General features: G+C 41.1%; 1 protein-coding gene across 1 annotated transcript in view; it reads left to right on the plus strand.

Moving 5' to 3' along the window:
• The first annotated feature begins 219 nt into the window (after positions 1-219).
• The window catches only part of ACVR1 (activin A receptor type 1), a 79176-nt gene continuing 66173 nt past the window's right edge, over positions 220-13222 (plus strand). Inside the window, exon 1 of the mRNA XM_032216867.1 lies at positions 220-729. The gene's annotated coding sequence lies outside the window, so the exon portion shown is untranslated. The remainder of the gene's footprint in view (positions 730-13222) is intronic.

Raw genomic sequence — 13222 nt, forward strand, 5'->3', positions numbered from 1 at the left:
ACACCCGAGCCTAAAAAGCACGCTGCTGCAAAATAGAAACAGCCCCCCATCCCACGCGTGTGGGCGGGTCGCGTCGCGCGGGGAAGGGAGGGAGGATGCTGTGCCCCTTCGTCCCTGCAGGGGGCGGGGCGGGGCGGCTTTGCCGGCGCCTGGATTTGCGCCGGGAGGAAATGATGTGCCTGCCGCCTGGCTCATTCCAGCTCCTGAAGCCCATTGGCAGAAGAGGGAGCAGCCACTTCCTCCTCTCTCTCTCTCCGTCTCCCTCTCTCTCACTGCAGCTGGATTCCCGGCTGAGTAGCCCCACCTCCTCCTCCCCCCGCCGGAGTCTGTCTTGTCTCGGCTCGCCCGGCTGCTCTCTGGAACTTTGCGCTCGGCTCGCCTTCCCTTTTGCCAACTTTTCCCCCGCCGCCGCTCGACGAGAAGTTCTTCTCCCGCCTTGGCGAAGGGCGCCGCCGCCGCGGGAGAGCGCAGATCCCGCCAGAGGTGGGGAGGCGGCCCGCTGGGGAGATGCGGTCGGGGAGTGATTAGAGCGCGGGGCTCCTTCGTTTGGCCGCCGCCGCCTGCGCTGCAGCAACTTGGAGCGGAGCGGTGGTCGGCGCCGCTGCGGCAAAACCGGCGGAGGAGAAATTCTTGCTGCTGCTGCTGTTTCTGCTCCTCTTTTAACTGCGCCTGAAGCTCCCGCGCCGCCCGCTCGGTTGCTTTTGCCTTTGTCTGCTAGCAGTGCGAGAGGTGAGTGGATCTCCCTGTCTGGGAGAAGAATCGCCCTCTTGGCCGCCATCTGCCCCTCTCCCCTTCCAATGTTGGGCAGCTTTCTCTCTCCCCTGCGGGTCTTAAACGAGGAGGGGCTTTCTCCACCACCACCCTCTTCCTCTTCGGGACACAACCTGCCTTTCCAAACGGGGAGAGGCGGTCGCTCGCTCGCTCGCTATTTTTGTGGTTTAACCTTGCTCTTTAATCCGTCTCCTCTCCGCCCACCTTGTCTGGACAGAGAATTCCCCCCCCCCTTTTAATATATATGAATCGTGTTTTTTTTTAATGCACACAGCGATCGGAAAGGGAATCCGTATGGGTTGCTTAAAAATAAAAATTAAAAACCAGCTCTCAGACATGGGCGTTTCGGACGTGCCTTTACAGTTCTCCCAGCCAAAAAAAAGCTGGTAAACTAATGCTGCATCTGTATGTCCAGAGGTGTCTTTGGAAAACTTAAGAGATGGAGAGATGGAAGTGGGGGGGGGGAAAGAGAGACATCTTTTAATCGCTTCAGGGAGGCTGCCTTCCCTGAAAGTGGGGGGGGGGGAGGCTGTGTAGAGAGGAAAGAGAATCTGTATAAACTTTCCTTGGCTCCCTCTGGCTGGCTGCAGTCTTTAGGAGCATCAAAGGAAGGCAATGCCCACAGGGCAGCTGTGGTTACAGATGTTACTCATTACCCTGCCAAGTCTAAGCCCGCCCCTCTGTGCTGTAACTCTTGTAGGGGAAGAGGGGTTTTGCTTGGGGAAAGTCAGCTCTACAAAATGCAAAGATGATGGGTAGTTTTGATGGGAAGGAAGGAAGGAAGCCTTGTTACACAACACCTGTCTGGCTTGGTTTGTGGACTTTCCCTGCGCCTATAAAACCCCGGGGAAAGGAAGAAAAGTTGGGGCTGTTGTTTGTTTGCTTGGATTCTCATTTCTCTGTCTGGATATGCAATTGTCATTAAAAAAAAAGAAAGAAAGTTGGAATGTGACTAGCAGACTTGGCTTACCCTCTCGTGAGGCTGACCAATTTTTGAAACAGCAGAGCCTATGAAGGACATTTAATCCGTTCTCTGAAGTTCGTTTTTTTTTGTTGAAATAGCCCTTTGTTGAAAGCCTTTTTGATTGCTGACTTCGGGCTACAAACACATGCTTTTCAACTTGTTAAAGAAATAACTATGCCAGCATGATGTTTTGGCAGAATCCTTTTCCAGCATTCCTTCATTTAAACTGAGATCTGAAATACTTTTGATCTCAAGAGAAATAACTGCGCAAGTCTATTCCAGATACTGTCATGGGGTTCTGAAGGCTTCCTAGTAGTGGGATTCACACATCAAGTAGTGCAAAGATGCAGAATGCTTGGGTTTAGTGGATGATAGGTATTCCCAGTGGCTCAGTAGTTAAAGATGATATTGAGTTTCTCAATTGGAAAGCTGCCAGTCTGGGTTCAAGACCTGAGTGCAGCATATGATGGGGTGAGTTCCTGTTACTTGCCTCAGCTCCTGCCCACCTAGTAGTAGCTTGAAAGCATGCAAATGTGAGCAGATTAATAGGTACCACTTTGGTGGGAAGATAACAAAATTCCGTACACCTCAATGTATAGTCATGCTGGCCACTAGACCACGGAAAAGGCTTCCTGTACAATGCTGGCTCCTTCAGCTAAGAAATGGTGATGGACACCACTCCCTAGAGTCAGATACAATTGGAGAGGGGGAAACCTTTACCTTTATACATCCATCCATTCTGGTTATAACTACTGCTTATAATGTATGATGTGAACAAGGACATTCAGTAAATGAGGGGTCCCCTCCCCTGACCGCTTTTTGGAATTGGCCCGTGCGAGTGGCTGGCTGGAGGATGTGCATGCAGCTCAACTTGTGCAAGCATTGGCCCGGCAAGCCCGCTGTTCATGCAAGTTCAGCTGCACGTGCATGCTGGCCTGCCATTCACACAAGGGCTGCATGCGTGTGCATTGGTGCACTGCTTGCACTCCCAGTTCCCCCCTCCCTGGGCTGCCATGCACAAAGGTTGGGGATCACTGAAGTAAACCATGGTTAAGTGCTCTGAGGTTAATGCACCATTGTTCATAGTAGCTAACAGTTTTGTGTAATGGTTAAGGCAGCAGACTTGAAACTGGTAGATGCATGAGTTCTAGACCTGCCTTCGGCCCAAAGCCAACTCTCTCCAATAGGAAGGAGGCCATGGCAAGCCCCTTCTGAAATCTTGCCAAGGAAGTTTTCTAGGCAGTCGCTAGGAGTCAACACTGAAGACACAACATAAATTATGCATTGGCCACTAGCAGTAGATCTGCCTTTTCAGAAGAACATAAAATGTGTGTGTGTGCACATGTATATTTGTGGGAGTGTATTAATATTTACATGTTACTCCAAATGTTCCAGACACCTGGAATAAAAAAGCTTTCCCCCCCCCTCTAGTATTTGTCCATGTATTTGCATAGTAAACAGTGACTGATATGTTGTGGTATGTGTTCTTGGAAGCAACAGCTCCTTTTTGTCAAGCACACTTCATGCTGACTTATAACAATTGTCTTCAAAACTACCAAGTTTGTATATACTTCATTATGCCATTATTTCTGCTCTACATTTCTTGTTTTGATTTTTAGAAGGGCTCACTAATTTTCTTTTTGCAAGTCTATATTTTAAAGAGCAGTGATAATCTCTAATTGAAAAGGAGAACTTGACATAGTTTATTTGTACGCTTTTCAAGTAGTTAGTCTTGAGCAGGGTGGATAAAAATAAATGATTTTTTTAAAAAAATCAGATTTTTAAAATTTAAATTGGATTTTTTAAACTTTAAATTGGATTTTTAAAATCAAATTTATTTTAATAAAATTCTTTTGGAGTAAAAATCTATCTAAAGATAGTTTTACATTTAAGACACATTAATAATTTAGTTTATTCAGCATGAAATGGAGCTTAGTTATGTAGCATGAGGCTATATATTCTGCAATATTGGGACTGTTGGTGAGTCAACAACGGGTCAGAGGAGGAGCTGCTGCAGGACAGAGGTGACATTTGCTCTTTAAAAATTACAATTTAAATCAAGTTGATTTAAATCAAGCCTTTTTACTACTGATTTAAATCATGATTTAAATCAATTTGATTTAAATCAAATCCACAAATAACATTTAACCTGTTTCCCCAGCAAATAAACATGGAAATGAGCATGGATGTTAGTATAACTGAGAGAAGCAACTGGCAGTCCCTCTTCCCTGTATATTATTCGGATTGTGATGCTCTAAATTTGAAACCAGTGTTATGTTCTGCAGTTTTAAGAAGTGCAGAATTGAGTACGCCCTAATAAACGTTACCACCTCTGTGGATTCATGTTTATGGTTCCGAATTGGAAGTTCTGTTTTCATATACCTGTCTATTTCAAGTCTTTTGTTAAGCCTCATGTTACTGGTCTTTCTTACCTGCTTCCTTGAAGTTGTGGAAATGTTGAAAGGCTGGATTGCACAGCCATCAGTCTTGGTTAGTGCAAGTTTCAGTTGAGCAAAAGATTCTCCCCTTTGAATTGTACGGTGGGTGTAGGAATTTAGGAAAGAAATTTAGGCTTGCTATGAATTAGGACTAGCCTCATATTTGGTTTCAGGGGAAATTGCTTTTCCTTTACTTGGGAAGTGAAAAAAGAAGTCTGTCTTTGGAAAGATGTCTCTCCAATATTGCTGTAGTACACTCTTAACACATTGGGAAGGCACCATTTTGGGTGAAGCCATTTGAGAGGAAAATCTTTAGACACATAGAATTCAAATCTATATATACGGAATGATCTAAGACCAACACACATACCTTCCCAAAATAAAGTGTATTCTGACCATTCTAAAAGTTATGAATTTCCATCAGTTCTGAATGTTTCTTTTCCTTTTCCATCTCTTGCTCTAGTTTAAAAGTGAGGGGAACATTATATTGACATAAACAATAAATAAATAATCTGTGTGTGTGTGTGTGTGTGTGTAGGTGGAGGATATATAAAGTGCTCCTTACTCTTAGCATTGCTTTGTGTATGGTGGGAACTTCTCCTGCAGCGCACATAGAACAAACATTCAGGTAAGCCAACAGTCTTTCTAGACAAAAAAAAAAATGATAGCATACTGGGACATTCTTGTCTTCTATTCTTAGTGCAGGGGTGTCAAACTCAGGGTGCGCGGGGTTGCCCTGGAAACTATGAAGGACCAGAGAAAATGGAGCTTGGGAGGACTGCATGTGGCCCTCCTGAGCTCTGTTTTCGCTGCCAGAAAACATGCAGCCACGATGTGAGTGACACCCCCCCCCTTCCGAGATCAAACACAAACCTGATGTGGCCCTCAATGAAATCAAGTTTGACACCCCTGCCTTGGTGGCTTTCAAAAAGTTTGTCTAAAGCTGCTGCCTTTGCTAAATCCTTTAATGTGGCAATCAGTTGCTACGGGATATAATTTGAGTCTTTTACTTTGTAGGTTAATGGCTTTTATTTTATATATTTATTTTTGTATTTATGTGTTGGAACTAACTTGCTCAGAAAAGTTCTGAGTTTTTTGACTGATGGTTGAAGATCACATGATAAAAGAAAATACACATACAGATGTATATTATTTATATGCTGCATGTTTTCATTTGGGTTATGCTTACATAAAAGGAAAGTCAGCTAGTGCTAATAAGATGAATAATGTGAATTAAGATTCAAATTCCAAAACAACTAGCTGGAGGGTTTCAAGCACGGAACAAAAGAACCATATTCTGGAATTGTTGGGTCCTGAGTTCAGCTCAAATTGGGATATATTGTTCTATATTGCCTGGAGTGTTCCTATAGATTGTAGTTAGCTTCTGTTCTTAAAATTCCTCTAAGCTATGGAGACTTTTAAGACCACATTAGCCAGTAAAATAGCAGAGCTGAGTTCTCTCCCTCCTGCTGCTACCATTTAAATGTGGCTGAGTAAAGAAAGGTTAGTAACGTGAGGGTGAGTTAACCCTACAGTAGGAGGTAGGTAAATTTTGGAAACAGGGAATTTAAGGGATCAAGGCTTATATATAGTCTTTTTGTGTGTTCATTGTGTCTTTTTCAGATAGATTGTTATGAACTGTGCTTTACAGAAAAAGGATATCTCTGCTGGTAAACTTTCAGGCATTTGGGGTATACTGCTTTGTCTGAAGTTGTCTGTATTTGCTGAATGCAGAAATGTTATAGTGACTATGCATTAGGAAGAAAGTTACGGCCATGACAATTTTATCCCCCTGCTGTTAAATTGTGTGGGGGTTGTGCTGTAGTGATTCTATTATGTTTTCTTTTTGCTGGGCTAATTTCTGTGATTATTTGTGCAGACAGGCTATAAAAGGGTATATACTCAACTTGTTTACTTTAGGAACGTTTAAATATTTACAGTCCTTAACAATAATAATCTTTCAGTCAATGTAGTTATAGTTTGAGCAGTAGACAGCAATTAGCATGGGCTACTATTTTGCTTACTTTTATGACCCTATGATGAAAAAATAAGGGGCTTATTTTGTTGCCATTGTTCCCTATGGCAGAGCACTTAAAATGTTTCAGGTTTTGTTCTGTGGGATCACAAAGCACTTCAAAATGTTTCACTGAAACTTTCAAACTCCCTTGTTACAAGTTTCTACCAACACCCCCCCCCCTGCGCGCCATTTTATATACCTGTAGTGGGATTGCATATCATTGATTCCTTTGGCCTCTTCATTCTATCACCAGCAATAGCTAATTGAAAGGATTTCTTTGCACTTATGTAGTAATTGGTTTTGCTGAATCTGCATTCTAGGAATGTATTCTAGAGCACTTAGCGCTTCCAGTATATTGGAAAGTTCAAAGGTTTGCTCCTATTTCATAGTTAAGTTGACATATGCATTCTAATTTGAGCTATGAGAACTTGTATTTCTTTAAACTTTTCATTGTAGTTTGAGCTAGAGAGTAGTTGTAGTTATGGGTGTGTTGTGTATGGAGTATCTCTGAGGTTTATCTCTAGTCTTAATTTATGTGTACCAAAGTAGATTGGATTCAGGTTACTTTATAATTTGAAATTCATACTTTTTCAGAGGCTATTCTATTTTCCTATGGCACATGGTTTCTTATTTGAGTCTGTGTGCTCAAAAGCAGTGTGATGAGAAAATGGTGGTTACTGTATATACTCGAGTATAAGCCTAGTTTTTCAGCCCACTTTTTGGGCTGAAAAAAGCCGCCTCGGCTTATACTCGAGTCAGTGAAAAATTTGCCCGAAATGGAGGAGAAAAAGGGGCGGGGCCATGCCGCTGGGTGACACTCGTGAATGGCCCAGTGCCCCTGTGAGTTTCCCCTCCCTCTGTGTCAGTTTGCCGCGCAGCGCGCACCGCACCATCCCCCCTCCTCACGTTCTAATATAATGCAGGGCTGTCTTACGATTCCCCTTCCTCCCCCTCCTGCCGCTCTGCAACGATGTCCCACCTCCTCCTTGTTATGGCAAGCAGCCATATAGCGATGTCCCACCTCCTCTGGTACAGTGATCCAATGATAGGAATCACTGTGCCGTGTGTCATAGGAGGCGGGACATCGCTCCCGCGGCTGCACGGGACATCATCATCACAGCGGGACATCAGCATCATGAGGTGAGTGAAGTATTTCATTGAATACACCGCTAGTTTACTGTTTTTCTTTGAAATAAATATTCAAAAACATTATTGGTATCTATTTTTATTTTTGAAATTTACCGGTAGCTGCTGCATTTCCCACCCTAGGCTTATACTCGAGTCAATAACTTTTCCAGTTTTTTTGTGGTAAAATTAGGTGCCTCGGCTTATATTCGGGTCGGCCTATACTCGAGTATATACGGTATATTTTATCCCTCCTTTTATATACACGCACACATACGCACATGGGGGGGGGAGGTTAACTGTTCAGCAGAGCTGAAAGTTTGAAGAGCAAGGAGTTAGTGGGCACCACAAATTACAATTGTAAATCAGCTTGTGAACATGTGATTCCCACTGTCTCTTTACCTGACAATTATGTGGCGAGATCATCTAAATATTGGATGTGTGGGTTGACTATTTCACTTGCCATCTATAAATTGCTGTATGTTAATTTTTAGAGTTATAGAGTTGGTCAAATTATATACAGCTCTCTAGAAGTTATTTTTCTTTGGAATAGAACATTTAACTTTCTTAAATGTGAATTTGGAAAATGACATTTTTTTTAAAAAAATGAAAAGGCCTTGACTAATTTCATTCTGAAGGTATTTTTCAGACAGTTATTGTGCATACATTGAAAACATATGGTGGGTATATGTGGATGGATTTGATATGCATGAAATTGAATTGTCAGAAAGTAGCTCCTTCAGGCTTTTAAATGATGACAACTCATTTAGGTAATCTTGTGAATACGTCCTTGATTATGGCATGAAAGTTCATTACGGCAAGCTCTATTTCATGCACGGAATGGAGAGGAGCTACACCTGAAGCCCTTAAATGGAAACAAACCTTACAATTCTTACAGATTTTTAAGTACTTTACTAATAAAAAACAGTTCTATTTAAACTAAATTGTGTTGTTGGAATTTATGGGACAAAATTTGTCCAAATTTGAAAAATGATTGCACTAAAATGTTCTCACGTCCTATCTCCAAATTACCCTTCCTGTCATCTTTGTCTATGCTCAGAATTATCTTGATCTACTGCTGCTTCTGTTGTTATTATTGACAGCCTTGTCACTGGCGTTTCCAGCTTTTTCATTCTTCCACAGGAGGCGAGATATGAATATAGTTCTGTAGAGTTTGAAACAAGAACATTCTCTTAGGGTATGGCAGTCTATACCAAAGCTTTATGTCATCACTGATAATTACTTAAGTAGTCTCAAGGAGACACACCTAGATTTGGTTCATGCTATGTTGATACATAAGGTTGTTCATTTGATTTTCATTTAGTATGTTGTGTGAATTCAGCCAATCATAAAACTATTCTTTGGGATGCAAACCATAGCTTTGAATTATCTTGGAAGTTGATGTAAAAGTATAGACTGGTTCTTTAATCGATTAGGCATATTAAACAACATTTTTATACAAATTGGAATAAAGTAACATAAAACAAAACCACCTGTCCATATTTGCTAGGGCTGTTTAGCACAATAGAAATCTTATCAGAAAACTGAAATTAAAACAAGTTTTGTTGTTTTAGTTAAATATTGCTATGCAGTGTTTGGTTTGAAAAGATGTATGTTTGCCACAGTCTTACATCATGCTAACTCATGAATTGTTAAAGCCCTGAATCATTTCTGATTTGTTTTTCAGACTGAAAATAGTCATACTTTAGTTAGCCAGTTCCTAGTTTCTTCTTCACAGTTGCTCTTACCTTATATTTCTGGATTGGTTTGAACACAAAATCAAATCACAAGTAAGTAAAAAAACTGCAATGTAAGCCATGAGGTGTTACTTATATATATATAGTTTGTATCTATGTTAATTTGTACCTAAATCTATTTTGTGGTGTCTTACCTTTCTGATCTGATGGATGATTGATATTTCTGGATGTTATAGGTATATGAAAAAGGTGAAAGTGATACTGGCTTACCAGTGGCTGATTTGATATTTGTCAAGAAAATGACAAATTTAACAGGAAGTGGTTGTGTGGCCTCATCTCTTAATCATTTTCTCAATTCCCACCAAGAGTTACTACAGGCAGTTTCAGGAACTGCTTTGAGCAAGAAAGTAATGCCAGGTCTCAGCTTTCAATGCTGTTTTCATACTGAGAAGCTTATAAATGTCTGACTCATATACCTGAGCACAAACACTGAGGCCTCAGTTTTATTTGCTCTTTCACTCTTGAATTAAATGTTTTGAGTAGGAAAACCATGTTGCCTGCTTCAGGATTGCAGATCCTGCTTCAGAAAGGAAGTTCTGCTGCATTTCTGGAATTGGTGGCTTTCTTTGGACTCTTGGCTCTTAGGATAGAAATCTGTAGAATCTAAAAATCAACTTCCAGTAGTTCATTTTCCCTTTTATTTTGATATGAAATTACCCAGTCTGTAGAGCATCTTCAGTACTTGCTTGAAATAAAAATGATATATATTTTAAAAAATATTCCTAAAAATATACAGTATCAGTTAAAATACCTAAGCAGTATGAAGGAAACCTTTAAAACTTATACCAAAGTGAGGAAATATCCAAAGCCCAAGGACTATTTTTTTTCATTACTAAAACTTTTGTAGGCGATATCGTTTTACCATTGTTTAAAAACTAAGGATGTGGTATCTATTTTCTCTGAGATGCCATTATCCATAGGATTATTTTCAGTTATCACAAGCCTCCAGATTTGCCCAACTGGCAAAGTAGATTCCTCACTATAGTATCCAAGCATACTCTTCAAAGGCTGATTGCAATTCACGGCTATTTTTACATTTTAAAAATTCCGTTACCATTAAGCAGTTCTTTCGGCCAGGTGACTTTTTCAAAATTAATTTATTAATGTTCATCTGACTGTGCTATATTGATTTCTAATTCAGATTAAGATCTCAGGAGGCACTTCCTTGTACAAACATGTTCATCTAAATATTCGTACTCAAGAATAGTCTCTAATATTAATAATATTGGTTTTTGGTTTTATTGCTTTTATTGAACACTTATAGGCCGCCCTTTTCCCTGAGGGGACTCAGGGCGGCTTACAATAATGAGGGAGGGGAGTGCAAGACAAGACATAAAAGAAAATGTGAGTAAAAATAATTAACAATAAAAGCACAACATTCACTCGGCATTCGGGCAGGGAGAGAGTAAAGTCCTATCCCCAGGCCTGACGGGATAGCCAGATCTTAAGGGCCGTGCGGAAGGCCTGGACGGTGGTGAGGGTGCGGATCTCCACGGGGAGATTGTTCCATAGCGTCGGAGCTGCAACTGAGAAGGCTCTCCTCCGCGTAGTCGCCAGTCGGCACTGACTGGCGGATGGAATTCGGAGGAGGCCTACCCTGTGCGATCTGATGGGACGCAGGGAGGTAATTGGCAGAAGGCAGTCTCTCAAATAGCCAGATCCACTACCATGGAGCGCTTTGTGGATGGTAAGTAGGACCTTGAAGTGCACCCGGAGACCAACAGGTAGCCAGCGCAGCTCACGGAGGATCGGTGTTATGTGGGCGAACCGCGGTGCGCCCACGATCACTCGCGCGGCCGCATTCTGGACTAGCTGAAGTCGCCGGATGCTCTTCAAAGGCAGCCCCATGTAGAGCACATTGCAGTATTCCAGCCTAGAGAGCACAAGGGCTCGAGTGACTGTTGTGAGGGCCTCCCGGTTCAGGTAGGGCCGCAACTGGCGCACCAGGCGAACCTGGGCAAATGCCCCCCTGGTCACAGCTGACAAGTGATGGTCGAAACTCAGCTTTCATGGGATATGTGTAGCTAGGCTTAATGTGTAGGTGGATTTGTCTGCATTGAGAATGTAGGTTGGAAAAGTTTGATTTGGTTGACAGTATACTAATTTTAACTATGGCTAGTGAATAAAGTAAAAATATCTGGATACACCCAATATACTAAGCTGTAAGTAGTGGCTTATCAACTATAGTAGTTGACCTTAGATAAAATGTTATACCCAAATCCATCATGCCATGCAGTATTTGGCTGTGCTCTTTTGGGATGATGAGATTTCTAGTACATCCAGTACATTTGAAAGGCACTGATTTGTGAAAAACTATAGTTGGACAAGAAGATGAGTGACATTTGGGTATATTTGATTGGCACATGACAACAAAAATAGAAAAACTACTTATCATTTGATGTGAGCAGTTTAAATTGAAGAGATAAGCATCAGTGAGAAAGTTTTATTGTTCCCCTTACCTGTGTGTAAAGGTACATTGTTCTCTCTTTTAAACTACTATCTCTAACTGGGGACTAATGCATCTGTTTATTACTCTAACTTGTCTTGTTTGCTTAGCTGGTTCTGGGGTACTGGATTTGAAAACCAGTCTGTCTGAATTAACAGGATTTAGCAAGGAAGAAACTTTTCTACAGGGCAAGGCAGGAATCTGGCTTATTTTAGGAAATGGAACTAGTTTGGTGTAATGGTGAAGGCATAAGGCTAGAAACCAGGAGATTGTGAGTTCTCGTCCTGCCTTAGGCATGAGAGCCCTGCTGGGTAACTTTGGGCCAGTCACTCTTTCTCAGCCCAATTCACCTCACAAGATGGTGGTTGTGGGGAAAAGAGGTGATGAAAAGATGAAAAGAATATTAGGTATGCTCACTGCCTTGGGTTTTTTATAAAAACAATAAAGGGATTGGGGAAAAAAACTGTAAAAATATAGCTGGAGTTACTTGTGGAAAAAGCTTTGTCTTTGCTTATTTTAAAAATATCAAAAGAAAAATGAAAACTCTCTGAATCCAGCTGAGTTGCTTTTCCATTCAAACAAGAAAAAAAACTCAGCTTTTTTCCTATCATCATAATTCGAAAAGGAAAAATTTTCATCTAAGAACAATAAAATTACCTCCCCCCCCAAAAAAAAGCCAGGGTGAGTTTTAATCAACTTCATGAATTGTCAACTCCCCTTTCTCTTAATTTAAAGAGTTATGTGCAGCCATGCTAACTGGGATTAATTTATAGAAAACAATAAAGTAATTGTATTTTTGCAAGAGCTGTGGGGGCTTTTATGGTGAAAAATGTTTAGATATGGCAACCTGATGAACTAAAATGAGGTGACAATCTTTGATGTTGGTGTTTCTTTTGTGGCCTGATGGATACTGACTTAGATCACATAGTGTTAACATTGCACTGTTTTTAAACATCAACCGTTCAAAGATTTTATAGATCATATCAGATGCAGCCTTGAAATAGATTAAAGTTTCAATTTAAATGCAAACCACTTGTGGCATAGGATGTTAAAAATAGGTCACCTGGACAGTCTTTTTCTGTAATGTTTAATCAAGATTCTGTCACATTTAATTTTTGTTATCTTCAATTCTTCTACTTAGAAAAGAATGAGAATTTTAAAAAGTAGCCATGGATTTGTTTTAAATTTTGTTTTTTTCCTGGACAGTAGTGTCAAAACACTTTTTAAAATTTCTGTGTAAAATGGAATCAATTTTAGAATTCTTAGGGTAGAGAAGATTTTTAAACTTTTTAATTTTGTTCATATTGTTTTCTTTTTCCTTCTTCACAGATTTGATACATATTTTTAAAAAGATATTTGAGTTACTCAGAAAGAACCTCCCAAGTGTTTTACAGGGAAATCTAAAGCAATCAGCACTGGGAACAGTGTATTGAGAAGGTACAGCACAGTAATTAAATATATCTTCTGCAGCAGGGTGTCAAACTCGATTTCGTTGAGGGCCACATCAGGGTTGCTCAGGGGGCTGGAGTGGACGTAGCCAGGATGGGCGTGGCCAGCTCAACGTCATTTGTGTCAGGGGTCCATGTGGTGGCTCGAGTGCTCTACCAGTGAAAACAGGCTCCCAAGTTCTGTTTTCGGCTGACCCTCTGCCAGCGAAAACGGAGCTCAAGAGGGCCACCCACAGCCCTCCTGAGCTCTGTTTTT

This window comes from Thamnophis elegans, chromosome 1, assembly GCF_009769535.1.
Source record: "Thamnophis elegans isolate rThaEle1 chromosome 1, rThaEle1.pri, whole genome shotgun sequence".
In the NCBI taxonomy this organism is placed as follows: Eukaryota; Metazoa; Chordata; class Lepidosauria; order Squamata; family Colubridae; genus Thamnophis; species Thamnophis elegans.